This window comes from Balaenoptera acutorostrata, chromosome 10 (genome assembly GCF_949987535.1).
Source record: "Balaenoptera acutorostrata chromosome 10, mBalAcu1.1, whole genome shotgun sequence".
Classification (NCBI taxonomy): Eukaryota; Metazoa; Chordata; class Mammalia; order Artiodactyla; family Balaenopteridae; genus Balaenoptera; species Balaenoptera acutorostrata.
This window is the reverse complement of record NC_080073.1, coordinates 15,799,859-15,820,131: the sequence shown is the minus strand read 5'-3', so window position 1 is coordinate 15,820,131 and position 20,273 is coordinate 15,799,859. Positions and strand designations below refer to the sequence as shown.

General features: G+C 36.2%; 1 protein-coding gene across 12 annotated transcripts in view; it reads left to right on the top strand.

Moving 5' to 3' along the window:
• Window positions 1–20,273, top strand: part of CHL1 (cell adhesion molecule L1 like) — a 207,350-nt gene that overhangs the window by 102,991 nt on the left and 84,086 nt on the right. The gene's annotated exons all lie outside the window — the stretch shown is intronic.

Below are 20,273 nucleotides of genomic sequence, written 5' to 3'. Positions count from 1 at the left end.
GCAAGAAAGAACTTGGGAAGTTCAGCGGAGGTTGAGGACTTCTTCCTGCTTCCTGTGCCTTGTGATTACCTGAGGGAGAAGTACTTGACTTCCGGTGGAGTTCCCACATCCTTCCTTGCTGCCTCAGAGCATGCATGCTGCCCAGTTTCACACAGGAGGTCTCTAAGTGATGTGTGCCATTCTCATTACTTGTACAAAGGAGTATTTTGATCATAAAAATCTCCATTTTATGTTCAGATAATAACACAGCTTTTTTCAATAGACTATGCCCCACTAACCTTAACATTCCGGGTCATTTAACATAGGCAGTGCTAGACAGTCAATATTTCATAGATAAGGACTCTCTCACTAGTCAGTGCCGTTAACTTACTTGCAAGGAAGTCTGTCATTATCTCCATTAGCTGGAGATTTGACTGGGTCACCTTATTTCTTTCTGAGAGGTGGTCTCTTGGTAAAGGGAGATATTGAATGGCAGACCTGCTCTTTAACCATATTCTTCCTAAATTTTTCCTCAGTGATGTGGATACAGAGATGAATGAAACAGCCCCTGCTCTCAAATATTTTTACAATCTAATGAGGGGAACACAAAACTAACATCACAGAGAAGGAATCTAAAACCCTAAACCTGGTATGTGGCACAGAACGAGTCTTTCAACAGATGGCAATTTTTTTTAAGTAGTATGAACAGTGCAATGGTGAAGTGCTATAACATGGTTAGATACTGTGAGAAGGGTAAGGTTCTTAGTGGATGATGCAATTGGTACATGTTTCAAGTTTACTCATTCTGCTGACATTTATTGAATAATTTCCCATGTGCCAGACACTATAGGAGGATAGATGAGACAGAATTCCTGCTTCCCATGAGCTTTCTGTCTTGGAGGGAACATAGCCAGGTAAATAAATAACACATTGTGACATTACACAAAGTGAAGTAAGTCAAAGATAAATACTGTTCTTACTTGATTGTGTATATTCTCACTTATCTTTGGAACCTAAAGAAGTTGAACTCACAGAAATGGAGAGTAGAAGGGGGGCTGAGGTGTGGGTGCTATGGGGAGATGTTGGTCAAAGGGTACAAACTGCCAGTTAAAAGGTGAATAAGCTCTGGGGATCTAATGTAAAACATGGTGATTATAATTAGCAATACTGTATTATATACGTGCAAGTTAAGAGACTAGATCTTAAATGTTAACACCCCACAAAAAATGTGTAATTATGTGAGGTGATGGAAGTGTTTAAAAAAAAAAACAAACACATTATGATAAGGGTGCTTTGAAAAATTTATTGGTTATCTTTCGGCAGAGCAGCACAGTTGATCTCCAGAAATGCAGAATCAACGTACAAGTTAAATCTTGAGGGATGAGTCAGCACTTGCTGGGGTAAAGCAGGAAGATAAAATGCTTTCAGGGGGTGGGGGGGAGGAGAAGGGGAGTGAGATGGGCAAAGCATAAGGGAACGCAGTGGGCCCAAGGAATTGTAAATATTTACCATTGGTTCCTTTTTGGGTGGTAAGGGGAGAAAATGGTGGGTAAGTAGATTAGGCCAGATGATAAATGATGTCGATAGGAATAAATTATAATAAAACTTTCCAATATTGCTACCAATTTTTGAGAACTTGCTATGTTCCAGGTACAATATTAGGTAGAAATGTTGCAACACTGAACGCTCATAGCATATTCGGAGGACATAGTATCTTGACTTTATAAATGACAATCTAGTCCAACAGCTAATTAGAACTGTGTTGCTAAAAACCCATTCTCTTTCAATGAGTTTGTGCACGGTGAGAGAATGGGTTTATATGTTATGCTCCCATAGGCTTGGAGGTTGCACATTGTACTAACCTGATTGGGAAGCAATGAAACTGCATCAGCAATGATGGGTGGCTTCAGGACGACAATTAGTCCCCATCTATAGTTTGCATCTGTGTGCCTCTGCGAACAGCCATGGTAACACAGAAACCTACAAATAGTGAGCTTGCTTGGAAATACGATATTAAAAAAAAAATCCACTTCCCTTTGCCTTCCATCCAGGTCGCAGCACCTGGTCCCACTTTAACACAAAATGTTTAACCTCATCTACCTAGAAGATTTCAGTAGGGGAATGACAAGATCATTACTGGGTTTCAGAAAGACAAACTGGTCAAGAATTTAAAGGGAAAAGTGGGAAACTTAGAGAACATGTAGTTAGAGAAAATTGTTAGAAGCCTGCCATAATGCACAGCAATAAGGTAGTAAGAGAGAGAATCTAGAGAGGCAACCATAGATCAACTGACAGAAACGAAAACTAATAAGATTTGTTTAGGACACTGAGGGGACTCAAGCTTTTAGCTCTGATCATGGCAGGCTTGGCGGGGGGGTGACGGTGCTGAGATATAAACTGCCATGAGAGGAAATAAATGCACCTCTGGATTTGCTGAGTTTGAGGAATCTAAAGGTTGAGGTTTGGGTCTTTCAGGTGGAGATAGCTTATAGGCAGGCAGGAATTTGATCTGAAGCAGAGTCACTGGGGGAGAAGACATGGATTTCAGTGACGTGGTTCAGTTGTCTTCGCAGGAGTGAAGGGGAAAGCACATTCAATGAGAAAGACTGAATGATTCTTGCTCTCATGAGTTTATAGTCTAGTGAGAGATAAATATCATCAGATATCATGCCAGTGAATGTGTATTTACAAATTTGTATACATGTTCTGATGGGAAAAGTCTTGCTTCTAGGGGGGAAAAAACCCCAGTGTAACTAAAGCCTGTGATATTGAAAGGCTCTCTAAGTAAGTAAAGGCGGGTTGGGAAATGAAAGATAAGGAGTTGTCTCTGCAAAAGGTGATGGAAGTGAAGAGTGCTCCAGACTGAGGCAGAGGCTTGTGGCAAGAGAGAGTTTGGAGTGTTTGGGAAGTTAGGAGCAAGAGAGAGAGCAGTGAGAGATGTGTGCAGGATGTAGACCATTCTGAACTTGTGGAACTGTTGCAGGAAGGGGGACCCCTTCCAGGGCCCAAGAGTGGGCTCTTGTCTAACACTCAGAATGAATTGTCCAAAGAGACACACGTGCTGACAAAACAAAAGACTTTATTGGGAAGGGGCTCCTGGGTGGAGAGCAGCAGGGTAAGGGAAGCCAGGAGAACTGCTCTGTCACGTGGCTCGCAGTCTCAGGCTTTATGGTAATGGGATTAGTTTCACGGTTGTCTCTCGCCAGTCATCTTGCTTGGCCCGTATTTGTTCTGTGTCAGCGTCCTTCTTGGTGGTGTGTGCATCTCTCAGCCAAGACGGATTCCAGCGAGAGGGTTTCTGGGAGGTGGCAGGATGTATTGTCTCCTGTGTCCTCCTTTTGGCCCCTCCTGAACTCTCCCGGTTAGTTTTTGGTGGCAGCACCTTGTTCCTTATTGGGACCTCTTGTTGCGAGACAACTCATGCAATTTGTTACCATTGTGCCTGGCCAAGGCGGGCGGTTTCCGTCAACAGTTTCCTAAGAGAACAAGGTAAGACTTTTATCTGTTTCCTAAGAGTGAGATACCATTTAAGGTTTTCCTATCTAAACAATTGTTAACCTTCATCTTCTTTACTTGGAGAATACAGCCCAGGTAGGGAGTGCTGTGGAACCACAGCAAAAATAGAAGGAAATCATAATCTCCCCAGAGGGTCTGCATTAGGAGAGGGGGAGTCTCATAAAGCTTTCTCCACAGCTTTTTCTGCATGCACGAATAGGCATGGCCGGCTTAGTCCACAGACCACGTTTTTGTGTTACCTAGTGCTTCAGATGGCAAATGACACATCTCTGGAGAAACTAGATTGTTCCAGCTATACATCGCCCCCCCAAAAATAAGGAGAATGCAAAAGAATACTTTTTGCTGCTTCAGAGAATTGATTGCCAGCCTCTAGTGGCAACTCTAACCCAAGAAATAAGCAAAAGTGACTTGTCAGAGTCAGCAGTTATCTTCCGAGTACCATTATCCTCTGTTGAATGATTCAATACATAATGGAGGTGATTTCTGGTTGCTCAGAGAATGGATTCCTTTGCAATTACCTAGCTCTTTGCAGAGACTCAGCATTGTCTAGTTAAAAGTGTAAGGAGCAAAATGCAGAAATCATGCTGTGAAAATCACTTGTAAAAAGATGCATCATTGCCATACAGTAGTTACCCTTGTTGTGTGATTACTATATGGAAATTGCCTCCTTGCCTGGGGATCTTCTTGCACAAAGAAGTCACTCTTTGGGTGGTTGGATGGCAGCTTTATTTATCAATTACTCTCTAACAAATCACACGGCAGTTTTACCTGATCATGGATAAATGTTACTTCCTTTTTGACTCTTTTAGATCTGTTGAATTCAGATTGTATGACAAACCACAGCATTAATGAAAGAAGCATACGTCTAGCGTATCATTTATTAAGGCTAATGGTATGTTAGTAGCAAAGGATGATAGTTTGAGATCTCTCATTCAAGGGAAAGAGCTCTAACAAGGAAGATATTATCATGGCTAAAAGTCACTTTTGGTTCACATCAAGTTTCATCAAAACATTTATGAGACACCTTCTTTGTCACTGTCATCTGAGAGTGACTCAGGATATTCCAATCGTTGACTGAAAAAAATGCATAGTGTAAGATTGTGAGTTAAGTTTTATTTGGGGCAAAATGAGGACTATAGCCCAGGAGACAGCATTTCAGATATCTCTGAGAAACTGCTTCGAAGAGGAGGCGAGGTCTGTGCATACGTGATTTTGGTGAAGAGGGGATACATGCAATCAAGCACACATTTTTACAGAAGGTTATTGCTGGTCACGAGGAGCAGATGTCGCCGTTTACGATTTTAGTACTTTTCTAGATAAGAGAGGATGAAGAATTGGGCTCATAAAATCGTCTACCGAAAATATCTAACTATCCGAAGTCCTGTTCTGCCAGTTTTTCCCAGAGCACCGAGTGCCTCATTCTTGATCTCCACCCTGCAGTGGAGATCAGGGTGTATTGAAGGTCAGTGGTCACAGCAGCTTGTGATTTAATCCTTGTAGAGGCAGATGGCAAGTGCCAATTTGTAGTTGGCACAATGCATATAGTATTGTCTTTGGAGTCACAAAATGTAATATTAAAGAAAATTTTCTGTAGTAGAGAGAATGTTCTTTGTACTTAGAGAGAATGTTCTTTGCACTTAGAAATATCCAACAAATGAATTAATGTTGGGGATGTTGATGAACTTAAAAACTTTCATCATACTGGCAGCAACCTATGTCCTAATTATAATTTATAGCTGGAGAAGTTTAAAATGTTTGCTTTTCCTTCAGTCATTCTTTTTCTAAACTGAAATGAGAAGAAATGACTTTCCCAGGAAGAGCCCTATGGTCTTCAGTTGTTTAGTTCTATAAATATCACTCTATAATTTTGTTGACTTAAAGAAAGACACACAACATAAGAGTTGTGGATTTAAGTTTTATTCAGGGACCTTACTGGTGACTATAGCCTGGGAGGCAGCCTCTCACTTAGCTGTGACAAAGCTGCTCTGAAGCGGTGGAAGAGAAGCCTCGCTCTCTCTCTCTCTCTCTCTATGTATATGTGTATATATATATATATACGTATGTATATATATATATGTGTGTATACACACACACACACATATGTATATGTATGTACGTATGTACTTTTTTGCCTAGGAAATAAATGCAGTCCAGAATACATCTTGGTAAATGATTACTGCTAATCACAAAGAACAGATATCTCAAGTTAATGATTTTAGTGCCTTTCTATTTATGGGGAGATGCAAGAATCTGGGGTCATTAAAATTCTTCCTGAGAGATGCATCTAACTATCTAAGGGCCTGTATATCCAAAGCACAGAGGGCCCCATCCTGTTTTTCATCCTGAATTCCTTTCAGGTGACACAGTGGGTGGGCAAAGACAGTGGGTTATGACTTAACCCTTGTGGAACTGAGTGGTAGACCAACATTCTTTTGTTCTTCTTTGTTCACAGCTTGCCTTTTTCACTTAACAGAATATCATAGATATATGATAGCATTTATGTAACAATAGATAAATTATATCCTTAGAGTATATATGTTCCCATAGAAAAATGTCTAGAAATGGTCATACCTTAATTGTTGGCTGGGTGGGGTGGAGGGAGAAGGGAGGTATGTAATCTTTTAATCTAATTATTATAATTAAATATTAATCTAATTGTTATTTTAATATTATATATTAATATATTTAATTATTTTCTGTTAGAATTTCACAGGGTTATGTTTTTGTTATAAAATAGGTAAACAACAAAAAATTTTTAATGGTATGTGATAATACCGAGTACAATTTTAAAAGTATAATTAGTGTTAGAATCAAAAGGCATAAGATTGTTTCATATTGTTAACATATGTATTAAGAAAGCTGTATAACTCTACCACAGAAAGTTGTATCTAACTGCTTATTGTACAAATAAAACAAGGTCATCAGTTCAGAACGACATATAAGGTGATATTGCTTTCTTGTTCTTATTTCTTATTCATGGAAAGTGAGTACAAGATATAAAGGGTTTAGAGATCTAGGTCATGGGCCCAGGATTCTGCATTAATTCTTCTCATAAAAGTACAAAGAATGATGAATCAACTTTGTCAGCTCTAATGCCATCATTCCTTTGTAAATGATGTTGTTTAGTTCTATAAATATCACTCTATAATTATATATATAAATAAATATAAATATATATTTAATAATATTATTATTAAATTTATAATAATTTATAATTTATAAATATCAATATATTTATATTTATATAAATATAAATAAATATAATTATAATTGCTTTGTAAATGACCTAGAGGGGTGGGATAGGGAGGGTGGGAGGGAGACGCAAGAAGGAGGAGATATGGGGATATATGTATATGTATAACTGATTCACTTTGTTATAAAGCAGAAACTATCACACCATTGGAAAGCAATTATACTCCAATAAAGATGTTAAAAAATTTTTTTTAAATAAAATAGCTAACTTTTTGAGTGAAGGAAAAAAAAGAGTAATGATGAGCCAAAGGGAATTATAACCTATTTATAAATTTCTCTTAAGTACCTAGAAATCATTCTTTGAATTTTATGAGTTGAATAGGATTGCTTTTTAGGAATTGTTTGGTGACAAGCTTAAAATTTCTAGCATAACTAGGCATTCACACATCTATCAGACTATTTGCAAAAAAATACACCTTTTTATAAACATAAATAAAGGAATCCCATTTTGACAACCCCTAGACTGTGATAATGCATAAATATTATTTCTTTAATATGCCCCAGATCTCATTAATCATAGTTGATTTGCTTCATTATATCCCACCTAAAAGTTTTGAATTGACAAGAGGGATATTTTTATGAACTACAAATTTAAAGAGAAAATAAGTCGAAAGTTTTAGTATTACTATATGGCCTTTAGCATTTTTAACCAATAAATTGCCTCGGATGCTTTTGCCTCAGAAAATGGGAAAAGAAATGGGACAAAACAGAAAAAATGAAAAAATTAACAAGTGCTTGTGAAATAGTATAGACAGAAAATCAGAAGCAAGATACCCCAAATCATGGACCTGTTATCTTCATCATCCAGCCTTGTCCACCCTGAAAGACCTAGTAGTGACCTGTTCCTGTGCTTAATAGTCACTAGAAGTTGATAACAATGATGACCCTCCCAGTCACTATAAGATTCTTAAGTGCCTTTCGAAGATGAGAGAAAAATAAGACCACACTCAAGTACCAGTTGTTGGGATTTATTCCTTAAAGTGTTTGAAATAGAATAAGGTTAAGGTTAATGGTGTATAACTTCTTTTTATAAAGAAGTTTATAAGTATAAGTATAAGATTTATAAGTATCTTTGTTGGAAGTGCCTCCTTATAGAAAGTTTACAGCATATAATCATTTCTTGATGTTAGCATCGTGACCTAATCCAATTCATTTTTTTCATCATTAGTTTTTTTTTCTAGATACTGGTAGTTTCCAGGACTTAGAGGAAGAAGAGAGTTTTTGTCATCTCTCGTAACCTGGCTATCAGGTGCTATGGGGCAAGGACTGTCTTAGGCTGAAGTTTTCCAGGAGAATAAATACTGGGTTGGCCAAAAAGTTTGTTACAGAAAAACCCAAATGAACTTTTTGGCCAACCCAATATTTATTAACCATCAAATAAATACATGTGCTCACACACGTGCACACTACACTCACCTATACCCTCTACTCTCTCAGCTCAGTGCCGTCCTGTCCATTAAACCTTTGAGGCATTGTAATAGAACTCTGCAAGAAAGCTTCTGTAGTCAGCTGAGTTGCTGTTCTAGCTGCTGGATTCAGCTACCCTTCAAGCTGGAGTGAGGAAAACACTCTCAATGCAGGAATGAGTGGGATCCTTAGCCTGGAGTGCAGTGAAATTGTCTGTAGGCTGTAGGGCTTCCTTGATTTTTATAACCCATTTATGCAACGGCGCTTGTGTCGGGACAAACGTTTCTAGCGAGACCACCTGTATCTTGAACACCACTTGTTTTACTATAGAACATTCTTCTAACATCTTTCCTGGTGATTAACAAGCCATCTGATATTTTAAAAAACAAAGACAGCTGAAGTACTTGTAGTAGCCAGTTCTGCTACATTTGATTAGAAATTGAGAAGAGTTATGATTAAAACCTTTCAAATATTATGTAGACTCACCATGGGATAGATTAAAATTACATCATATCTATGCAGCTCTAACATAGTTTATGTTGAAGTATTCTAAAGTAAATTTTAGAAAGTAAAATATTTCACTTCTGTTGGCAATGGTCAGAACCACTAAAAGCTATGAATATAGTTGGCCTCAAGTTGACACTGATAAAATTGATATTCATTGAAAGTTCTATTTCTACTAGCTGTTATTATTGGAAGAAGCCTAGCAATGTTTAGATCAATGTTTTACATACACAAATCCATATTTACTGTAATAAGTAATTCAGAAAATTTAATTTCTGAGTTGTCTTTAGGTGAGCAAGAAAAAAGTGTATTTAACGTTTTATCAACATTGTATATGTTTATGCAGAATATATTTTGTGAACATGTGTATGAAATTCATTCGTTCATTTATTCAGAAAGGTTTATTGAGTGTCTCCTACATTTTATTTTTTGAAATTATTTATTTATTTATATTTTATTTTTGGCTGCATTGGGTCTTCGTTGTTGCACGCGGGCTTTCTCTAGTTGCCGCAAGCAGGGGCTATTCTTCCTTGCGGTGCACGGGCTTCTCATTGCGGTGGCTTCTCTTGTTGCGGAGCACGGGCTCTAGGTGCGCGGGCTTCAGTAGTTGTGGCACGTGGGGTTAGTAGTTGTGGCTCGCGGGGCTCAGTAGTCGTGGTGCATGGGCTTAGTTGCTCTGCGGCACGTGGGATCTTCCCGGACCAGGGCTCGAACCCGTGTCCCCTGAATTGGCAGGCGGATTCTTAACCACTGCACTATCCGGGGAGTCCCTCTCCTGCATTTCAGACATGCAAAATAAGGGCAGATAGCATCTGGTGCCTGCCTCGAGGAATGTACAATCTCTTACAAATCCGTGCATGAGGCAGGTGCAAAAACAACTTGAGAACCGTTCTTTAGTTGTATAAGTAGACTGTGCACATGAAAAGCATTTGACTAATACAGAAAAGTGAAAAACCATATTAAAACCATCCAAAACTTAGGGATATTTTTAAATCAATTTTCTTTTTTAAAAAAATGTAATAATTAGTTGTAATCAAATATTATATCTATATAATTTATCCTTTTATAAAATTCTTGCTTATGGTTGGTTTTTATCATTGATTTCCAGACTCAATGAAACCTATTTTCACATATGTTTGTGTCATTGGTCTTAAATGATAAGGAAAAGAGTTTTTAACTTAGCTGGGGGTAGACCATTTCCTTTTTGAAAATGTCTTTATTGATACTCAGCAAAGTTGAAATATAGAAGGAATAAATAGAGGGGATAGTAGTTAATGAAAGGAGAAAAGTAGGGGAGGATAAAAATTTTAAAAATTGAGCTTTGATCTAATTGACAGCTGGATATCAATAGTTTATTTGTTAAAAGCTGTTAGCAATCTTCTGGAATTTTAGGTATTGTGAAGTGGGGCTAGAAGTGAGATAGAAAAAGAAATGGAGTTGTAAGGATGCTTTCTTTAATTTAAGAACTTATATCCTGAGTTGATCTTTGATTATAGTTCAGAAATCTGTTGTAATTTCTTTCTTTTATGTATTTCAATTCTCTTATTTTAGAAAAGTGATTTCTTTTTTTTTTTTAGATGAGACTGTAATCCACAAATGCTTTCACTCAAATTAGAAGTGATGGACTCTTCTTGGTAGAGATCATTTTAGAGTGATATAAAGTTCTAGATTATCTAGTTGGAGATAATTTTTTCTCTGAAGGAAATGCTCTATTAGTGTATTTTAGCCAATTTTTCTAGGCGATATTATTCAAGACCTGATGGAATTATTCAGTAACAAACTTTCCATAGTAGCTTTCCAAATGTTTCTTAATTTGGTGTGTTTTGTTCTAGTTTTATTCTGATAGTCAATAAATGTCTTGAAATCTTGAAGATTATTTCTAAATGGTTGTAGGCGTAATAGTTAAGAATAATGGTTCTAGAAACATAATCCACTGGTTTTAACTTCAACTCAACATTTTAGTTGTAAGACTTTGGGCATTCGGTATTTCAGTTTCTTTATATATAAAATAAGATGTCATTGTCATTGTAATATCTACATCATGCAGATATGAGAATTAAGTGTAAAAGGAATTATCACATAAAAACTGCTCAATAAAGTTTAAAGGCTGATAGCTATTATTGATCTCATCATTAACAGTTATTATTTCTGATGATGACTCGTGAAGCAGTTTCTTCCATGTGTGGATTTTGATGAACATTGCACAAACACACACACAAATACACAAACAGATTTTCATAGTCAAATAAGTTTGTGAAACCCTGAATTTAGCAAAATAAGGTTCTCAGCCTTTAGATGCTAATACGCACTGAAAATTTTCACAGGTGCATATAATAGCGCATATAGCATATCCCTAATTTATTGAGCACACAACCTTCTTTTCACCAAGCACACTAAACATGAGTATAGCTTGGGGTGGAGGGGGAGCTTTTCAGCTAGGGCAGTTGTTCATTGGGCAGGACTTCTTGGAACAATGCAGGTCATTTAGGATCCATGGTTCCTGCACAGAAAATGCTAACAGCACTCTCCAGTCATTGTGACAACCAAAACTGCCCCCCTCCACGCACACACACATAATCCAGTTGCCACCCGCATTTGGATCCAGTAGGCTAGAGGAACACAAACTGGTTTTGCTTTCTTGTGAACTGGCCATCTGGAATCCTCTAGGAAGGAAGCTAATGTAATGCCTTGTGTCCCTAGAACTCCTTAAAAAGTTTGAGAAGTGGTTACATGAATTTATACATATGTAAAAATTCACTGAGCTGTACACCTGAGTTCTGTGTATTTTAGTACCTCTGTGTTATTCCTCAATTTTTAAAAAATTCACTAGGTGATCATCACTGATATATGAGTTTAGTGAGAAATGACTCAGAACATGACTTACATGAGGAAGTGTAATTTCTCCATCCTTATAGTCAAGTGACCTTGAAATATGGTGGTATTGTTTTTTTCCATCTTGAAAGAATTTGAATTAGATATCATTTCAGAATACTGCCTGGTAAGAATTTTGGATCTGTAGGCAGATAAAGGGGAAAACAAACAAAGAAAAAAATCTTAGAGTCAGTTATAGTCCTGTCAGAGCTCAAGCACAGTATTTTGCTATTTAATTAAACAATTGGTATTATTAATGGTATTAGTTTATTCAACGTAATTATTAATGCTGACATTTTTCCAATAACATCAATTTGCTTATAATAAAAATCTACATTTCTTTGAGCTTCTGTAGGGAGGATGAATTACCACTCCAAGCAATTCTTTTGTCTTGTCACTTCAGTGACATGAAACAGAATTTGAATGGATCTGGCCATAATGTACAATATTTCCTTTGTTTTCAGAGCGAAAAGCTATTAGCAGTTATTTCAGGATTAACATGTTTATGACACTTGTAAATTGATTTATGGTATTAGCCAAGCATGTGAGTGAACAAAAGCCTTTTCATTTTCTTTGTGTTTATCCTTTCCCAGTTTCAAGGTGTTGAGTGATTCAGATCACACTTTAGTCTTAAGAAATACACTGGACTTCCTCCCCATACGACCTAATTCTTGAATCAGGGGAATAGTTTGCCATAGGTTGACAAGCACGTAAAAAGGAGTTTCATAAAGGGACACTTGAGGTCACAGGGAAGTGAGGGTGACATCCACCCCATCATGAAAATGTCAGATAGCCTTATATAAGACACTTGCTGTTGCAGCTCACCGATTCTTAAGCCCTTATTGTGTGAAAAGAAAATAAAATTTAAATAATTCTATGTTATGGCAACGTCCCAGACTATTACACAAATCCAGTGAGTTATTTTTAAAACCACAATTTGGATGCCAGTGTCATAATACATCCCTTCCTGCTGACTATAATAAAGGTTGCTGATCTATTTCAAGCTTCCCGAGTAGAAAAATGTTGTTTAATGATTTAGCGTGCCGAAGTTAATTATGATCTCTAGAAATCACGGTGGCAACAACAACTCAATGCTGTGTCTTAGTGAAGAGGAATGTCAACACAGCACTTTTTGGGGCTGTTCACCTTCTATGCCTTCTTTAGAAATGGCAGGTGGACTGCCGCTGACACAGCTGCTCTGTGTAACTGCTGCAGTAGAAATGAGGCTTTTAGAAACAGGGATCATAAGAGTTGGGTTTTTTTTTTCCTTTGGAATTGCTTTATTATATTCTCTCTTTAGAAATTTGACCTGAGCATGTTTGTGAATAATTATTGACAGAAAATGCCAAGAATGTGAAAAATACCACCAAGATAAATTTTACTATCCTGAACTAGCTGCCTTCCTAAGCTGCTTTTGATTCATTCACCTCACTGGTCAGATTGCATTCCTTTTAAAATGAAGTAGAAATGTCTTTATTTTGAAATTCAAGTATATGAATTTGTGTTACATTATTTCCTTCAAGGAAAAAAAAGTGTTTATAATTCAGCAGGACCTTGGAGAACAATAGTATCAAAGGTTTTGTGTAAACACGACACCATTACTGTTAAGTGTAAAAACCAAGTGGTTATTAGGGAACGATTATTATTCAGAATATATTAACAATAGCCCGAGACCTTTCATTTTAAAATACTTGTGTTTCTCTTTGATTTAGAAAGATAGCATATAATAGTCCAATGTGACAATGTAATCTTCACTTCTTTTATTCCTTTTTGCCTTTCTTATACTTCATTAATGGAACTTAAAGCAGACTCCAACAGAAACAATGCAAAATCAGTGAGTTAAGACTGAAAGCATGAAAGAAATATCAAAAGACATCAAATATATACTAACAGCTACCCAGATTAAAATAATTACTATATATTGGGCTTATATTTTCTTTAGTTGGACTGCGACATTCTAAACCCATAAAACAATAAGGAACAGACATTGTGTTACATTATTTACTTGTGGTGCAGGATGTGTGGAACAGATACATTTATGTTAAAGGGACCCAAATTTTTCTGAATCTAGTTCAAACAAAAGAGGTCTGGTTAGCGTGGTAGACTTAAAGGAATCTTTCTGCCTATGATTTTGTTTTTGTTAAAGAAGTATGCCAGTGGAAGTTCTCATGACTTTGTTTTGCCTAAAGTAATCTCCTTATTGCTGTTGGAATATTTTAGGCTAATCTCTGATTTCCACAAACTAAATAAACATTTACAAATATCTTTATTACGGAAATATTAAAATATACCCTAAAATAGAATAGTGTAAGGAACTTCCATGTATATCTATTGCATAGCTTCAACAATTATCAATATTGTGTCATTTTTTTTATTCTATGTGCACTATATCTGCTAGCTCTTTCTGCATTGCAAACCATGCTAAAACAGATTGATTTCATACAAGAAACATTTATTATTGTTCCTAAGTCTGTCTGTTTGGGTGTGTGGAGGAGGAAATAATATATTTTTCCTTCTACTCTCTTGGCTGGGTCTCTGTAACAAAAGACAGATGAACAGAAAACATGCAACTTTATGTCATGTAAGTTTTATGTGATACGGGAGCCCTCATAAGGAAGTGAAGACCTGAAGAGGTGGTTACACCTGAATTTTTTTCATGCTAGGTTTGGGAAAGAATGGAAAGCCGTGGGGGAAATACGGTAGAACAAAAGGGGTCTGAGCTAAGTATAGTAAACGGCAAGAAAGTTGGCAAGGTCTGTTTATTTAGATTCTTGACAGCGTCCCTCCATCTGTGGAGATAAGGATGCTTCTTTTCCTCTCTGTATAGGGAGAGCAACTCTTACATGAGGGTTTTATGAATTTGCTTCAGGGGAAGGTCAAAGAGTCTTCCCATTCCTAAAATTCCTTCAGCTTAAGATATTCAGTATGCCAAAGTATCATATTTTGGGGTAGTGTGTCCTGAAATCTGTCAGGCAGTTCTGCTGATCTTAGCCAGTCTGGACTGATAGTGATCAAGCTGGCTCTTGCATATGTGTCCAGCTGATGTATCTGGGGCTGGTTCGTCTAGGATGGCTGTCCTTTTACATTGGTGGCTGGCTGGCTGTTGGCCAGGATTTCAGAGGGTGATGGGTGATGTCATGCATCTTCCAGCAGGCTAGTGCAGTCTACCCTGAGCAGAGTTCCAAAAGAGAATAAAAACATGCAGTGCCCTAGCTCAGAGCTCACTCTATTGGTCAAAGGCCAGCCAGATTTAAGAAGTCAGGAAGTACCTGTAAAGTCATCTGGCAATGCACGTGGATGCAGGAGAATTGAAGACTTTTTGTTATCCATCTATCGTAGTCAAAAAAACCCAAAAAAACAAAAAAACTATCACAGTCCCCCCACACTTCGAAAAAATCTTTTTTAGAGTGTTTAAAATCAATTAATATCATTTCACCATTAAATACTTCAGTGAAACGTGTTTTATTTTTTGGTCATTACAATTTTATGACTTAAATAGAAGCCATACAAGTTATCTGTACTCTTTGAATCAGAATATTATTACTAGAGGGTATATCCCGATTACCACTAACAAGAAAGTGACCATCGCTATCACTAGTAGTAAATTTCATTTTTTCTCGTGTCATGTATGCTAAACATTTATTGCCTCACTTAACACTCATAAGTATGCTTACAGGGCAGCAACTCATATTCATTTATAGAGGTGAATGAGAAAGGTTAAGTGAACTGCCCAAGGCCACGTAATTAGTGAGCAGTGGCTTTGAGGTCATGATAAACTGACTCCATTTTCCATGTTCTTATTTACTACATACCACACTCTTCTGTGGCTGGTCAGCAGGCCACAGTATCTTGACATTTACTTGTGGAGGCCAGGTGGAATGAAAAGGCTTAGCCAACTCTCTTCCATTTCTTAAAGCAGAAAATGAATTTAAGGGAGTAAGTTGTTTCTAGATTTACCACAGTGGAGCTACTTTAAGAACATGAGAAGGATCTGTGAGGTCACTTTCTAATGTTGATGATGTGTGTATGTTAGAGGCTGTTGTTTTGGAGAAATGAAGAGCTTCATTTCCTTATTGTTGTATTAGAAGTGTCTCATGTGGTATGCATGCCTGTCCGTGTTTCAGTTGCTGTCTCGAAACCAATGTGTTCTTAATCATTGTCACGCTAGTCATCCTGGAGAAGCTGAAGCAGTCAGGAAGGGTCAGTTGTTAATAACAAGGAGACACCTATTTCCGTTTGAGTGAGATGTCAGGGATGATTTTCTTCTTTCCGAGGATGAGGTAGCATAGTAGGAAGATGTAACCCAATTGGTCCAGATTCATGAAAATTAATTGATTCTTTTTTGGATCTGAGTTAATGTCATTCAATCAGACATCAGTTTTATGAAACTGTGCCACAAAAATAGTTTAGTATATTTTTTTCTTGTCTAAGTGTTAGCTCCGTCCTGAGTTCCAATAGTGGCTTTTATCTTGAGGTCTGGTGTGAGGCATTAAATTCATATTCTTGGAAGAAAGATGAATGAGAACATAATTTTATTGCTATCTTACTGTTGTAAAACATAATTACTAAATAGTATGTCCTTTATGCATTCTGACAATGAGATTATGACTGACTTTTCCTTTTCAATAGGAAAGCTATGTTGGGCTGTCATCATCACCACATAATGGAGTCTTGCTTGCAGGGGGTCACATTTTAATTTCCAATGACTTTTCTATAACAGCCTCTTAACATATAAGTCTCAGGTAAATTGAAGCTACTCCCTGCAGGAGATAAAGTCAGATATCAAACTAACCATTATCCATATTCTGGAAACTGATGGTGTCATCAGTGTTTGTTATGGCGCTTAATTTAGAGGCTTATTTTAAGCCAAGGCTTCAATGTGACATACTTTTATGGGAGAGAATTTCTTTCATCAAGACCATGTAGTTAAAATAATTAAAATTACAAAAGTCATATCATCACTTTTGAACAATTCATATCTATAAGCTATTTACTATGGCAATTAGGGACTGTTGAGCTCACTAGCCTAAATCAGTAGGTTAATTGAAATTAAGCCTGTTCTCACATATTTGACTGTCTGGTGTTTTTATTCTCTATTTCTGGGTAGGATGATATATTAATCTGGACATATGGTCTCCTAATAGCATTTGAAAGCCTTATTCCTTACAGATAGAGGACAGCTCATTAAACAAATACATGAAATGCCCTTAAATCAGCATTGAATATTAATGGAAGAGAGTATTAAATAATAGATAGCAGGTAAAGAGTGATATATAACTATAAACAGTGAATTTAGATTACTATTACCAGAGTGTTTCAGAAGAGAGAAGGAAAAGTAAAATTCAAAGCCCACAGCATTAATATTTTCTTCTGACTTTTCATCTTAGAAATAGTTAATGGTTCAGTACCCCCCAAGTTTATACAAATATGCAGAACTGAGTTTTTGTCCTTAGGCAATGTTCTGCTTTTTATAATGAAAGCAATTTTTTTTCACATTTTGTTTTGTTGACTGGAATAATTCTTTCACCAGGAAAATGGGTGTCATTTAACATAATGACACATTTGAAAATATTTTTAATTACCAATGTAAGTTATTTGTTATTTTAGGAATTATTCTGAACCACACAAGGGTAGGTTTTGTTTTTGTTTTTCCAATTCCCATTTTACAAATGGGTCAATTGATGTCAGACAAAGTAGAGTAATGGCATTACTCTAATTTAAGAACAAACATTCACAACGTTTTGTGGGGCGGATGGCAGTATTTTCCTTATTGCTCAATGTAGCTTTTCTTAAATTAAAATATAAATGAGATTGTTGTCTCTTCAGACTCTCAAAGTTTTAAAACAGCTAAACAGCAGCATTAGTTACTACTATAAATTTTACCTACTTGCATAAGTATATGAAAAGTTCCGGTCCATAATATCTTGAGGTACAACTTGAGGCAAAGTAAAAAACTCAAAATATTTGGAGTTAAATATAAATTTAATGTCTTATCTGACTGTATGGAATTAATTTTTCTACTAGTTGTAAGTGAATAAATAAGTAAATTATTTTTATAGAAAAATTTATGTACCTGAAGAAACTAATTATCACATTTTGAAGCAAATTCATTTTTATGAATACATTATATCATTTGCAAATTTCCCATTTAGTAGGTTGTCTTTTCATTTTGTCACTGGTTTCCTTTGATGTGCAAAAGCTTGTAAGTTTACTTAGGTCCCATTTATTTAATTTTGCTTTTATCTCCTTTGCTTTGGATGCAAAAGAATATTGCTACAATTTTTGTCAAAGATTGTTCTGCCTATGTTTTTCTTTAGGAATTGTATAGTATCTGGTCTTACATTTAAGTCTTAAATCCATTTGGAGGGTTTTTTTTTTTTTTTTTTGTATATGGTGTTAGAGAATGTTCTAATTTCACTCTTTTATGTGTAGCTGTCCAGTTTTCCCAGTACCACTTATTGAAGAGACTGTCTTTTCTTCATTGTATATTCTTGCCACCTTTGTTGTAGATTACTTGACCATAAGGATGTGGCTTTATTTCTGGGCTTTCTATCCTATTTAAATGATCTATGTATATGTTTTTGTTCGAGTACCATACTGTTTTGATTACTGTGGCTTTGTAGTATACTCTGAAGTCAGGGAGCATGATTCCTCCAGCTCTGTTCTTCCTTCTCAAGATCGTTTCAGCTATTTGAGGTCTTTTGTGTTTCCATACAAATTTTAAAATCATTTATTCTAGTTCTGTGAAAAATGCCCTTGGCATTTTGATAGGGATTGCATTGAATCTGTAGATTGCCTTGTGTACTATGGTCATTTTAACAATATTAATTCTCCCAATTCAAGAACACAGTATATCTTTCCATCTGCTTGTATCATCTTCAATTTCTTTCATCAGTGTCTTAGGTTTCTGAGTAAGGTCTTTTACCTCTGCAGGTGGGTTTATTCCTAGGTATTTTATTTTTTTCGATGCTATGGTAAATGGGGTTGTTTCCTTAATTTCTAATTTTGTTAGTTCATTGTTAATGTATAGAAATGTGACAGATTTCTTATATTAATTTTGTATCCTGCAACTCTACTGAATTCATTGCTGAGCTCTCATAGTTTTTGGTGGTGTCTTTAGGATTTCCTATGTATATTATCATGTCATCTGCAAACAGTGACAGTTTTACCTCTTCGTTTCCAATTTGGATTTCTTTTATTTCTTTTTCTCGTCTTATGGCTGTGGCTACAACTTCTAAAACTATGTTGAATAAAAGTGGTGAGAGTGGATATCCTTGTCTTGTACGTGATCTTAGAGGAAATGCTTTCAGCATTTCACCACTGAGTATGATTTTAGCTGTGGGATGGTCATATATGGCCTTTATTATGTTGAGGTATGTTCCCTCTATGCCCACTTTCTGGAGAGTTTTATATCCAACACATATAAACAGCTCATACAACTCAACATTAAAAAAAAAACCAAACAACCCAATTAAAAAATGGACAGAACAACTGAATAGACACTTTTCCAAAGAGGAACTTCAGATGTTCAGCAGGCACATGAAAAGATGCTCAACATAGTTAATCATCAGGGAAAGGCAAATCAAAACCACAATGAGATATCACCTCACACCCATTAGAATGGCTATCACAACACAAATAAGAGAGGATGTGGAGAAAAGGGAACCCTCTTATACTGTTAGTGGGAATGTAAATTGCTGCAGCCACTGTGGAAAACAGTATTAAGGTTTCTCAAAAAACGAAAAATAGAACTACCATAGGACCCAGCTTTCCACTCCTGGGTATACATCCAAAAAAATCCCCCCAAAACACAGTGTACCCCAACTTTCATTGCAGCATCATTTACAATTGCCAGGGTATGGAAGCAACCTAAGTATCCATCAACAGATGAATGGATAAAGAAGATGTGGTATTGTATATACAATGGAATATTTCTCAGCCATAAAAAAAATGACATTATGCCATTTGCAGTAGTATGGATGGACTTGGAGGGCATTATGCTAAGTGAAATAAGTCAGACAGAGAATGACAAATACTGTATGATATCACTGATGTGTGGAATCTAAAAAATACAACAAACTACTGAATAAAGCAAAAAAGCAAATGCACAGATACAGAGAACAAACTAATGGTTATCACTGGGGGAAGGGTAATCTAGGGATAGGGCAATAAAAGGGTTATTAAGGGATTACATGAAATCATGTGTGTGAAACTTTTAAAAATTGTAAATTACTCTAGAGTTTAAAGAATCTTTCATTCAATTAAAAAACAATACATTATAAACAACATTTGGATGTCTATTATCATAATGTTTCAGAAGAAAAGGAAAATCATAAGAGAAAGTAAGGGAAATTTGATATTTTAATCCTTACTCTATTTACGTCAACATTGGAGTGAATAAACATTCTGCCAAAGTGGAAAGTAACTGATGCTCTTATCTTCTGCTTGAGTAAAGCCTAGATTTGTAAATTTTAGTTGACATGGCCGGTCCTTATCCATTTGTTCTTCCTTTATCCCTTCCCTATATATTGCTATTCACCATCTATTAGTGTGATAATTTTGAACATGAAAAGGTAGTTTGACAGGAAAATTAAATGTTAAATTTGTGATACTTAATGAATGACTTAGATGGGGTTGAATGATTGATATAAAGAATTGATTGAAAGAGTCACCTTTTGAATGAAATGACCTAAATGAGGTTATTCTCATAGCCACTGAAATTCATTAGAGTATACTAAAGTACC